This window comes from Belonocnema kinseyi, chromosome 10, assembly GCF_010883055.1.
Source record: "Belonocnema kinseyi isolate 2016_QV_RU_SX_M_011 chromosome 10, B_treatae_v1, whole genome shotgun sequence".
NCBI classification, from domain to species: domain Eukaryota; kingdom Metazoa; phylum Arthropoda; class Insecta; order Hymenoptera; family Cynipidae; genus Belonocnema; species Belonocnema kinseyi.
In genome coordinates, this window is record NC_046666.1 from 91,976,054 (window position 1) to 91,977,043 (window position 990).

Genomic DNA, 990 nt, shown 5'->3' on the forward strand with positions numbered 1-990 from the left:
AAATTCCCAAAATTTCACGGAGAAAATGTTTATTCGAAGGAAAAAGTGTCCTTGATTCATAATATTGCGAAAACTGCACTTTTTTTAGTGTTTCGAGAAATGAAATTGTTAATTAATATACATACTATGAGACCCATGTATGAAGTTCCATACATAGAATTTTCCCATACATGGAGTACTCCATACATTTCATACATGTTCCGCCACCCCTGTTAACTGTACTATAAACCTCGCCTATTACCTAACCTAGTCTTGTATGTGTAATGCTATGCTAATATATTTTTAGAATTGATGAAAGCAGGATTTAAAAACTAATTAAAAGCCTGCTTTTATAAGATCTGAATATATATTATTAGCAATGTATTACAGACAAAAGATAAATCTTTGAGTTTGGTTAATAGGCGAGGTTTATAGCACAGTTAATATACATACAAATACAATTATGATTTCCATAATTCCAGACTCAACTGGTACTTTTCACGAGTAGTCCCCTTCCGAAATGACGCGAGCAACTAGCATATTTGGTGTTTCGTCTTTTCCCATTCTTAAATATATTTCAAAAATATTTCTTTTGTCGACTACTTCAATTTGGCTAAGTTTATTTGTATTTTTAACTGTCATACTGGCATTTGGAAATTGGTGAAAATTTTCACCACAATATTTGTATCGGATTTTTACGCGCTGTGGTATTATAGCCCAAAACAGAGCAAAGGATTCGTCTTTTTGCCACCTGTATAGAGAAGAGCATTCCTGTCCCCCCAATTACGTGGAAATTTTCGTTTATAAAATTAAAATGTGTTTTAATTACACTTTTCACTTGGGCTTTGGTAGCAGAGAACCTGTTTCCAGTTCTGATTTTTGTCACCAGGTGGCGTATCGGAGTGTAACTTGTAATGACCGGATGTAATTCGCTTTCCTGCGGCTATGAACAGCACCATCGGTGACGCGAAATGCGCGGTTTGTTTCGAAATCATGAGAATCAAAAGTGAA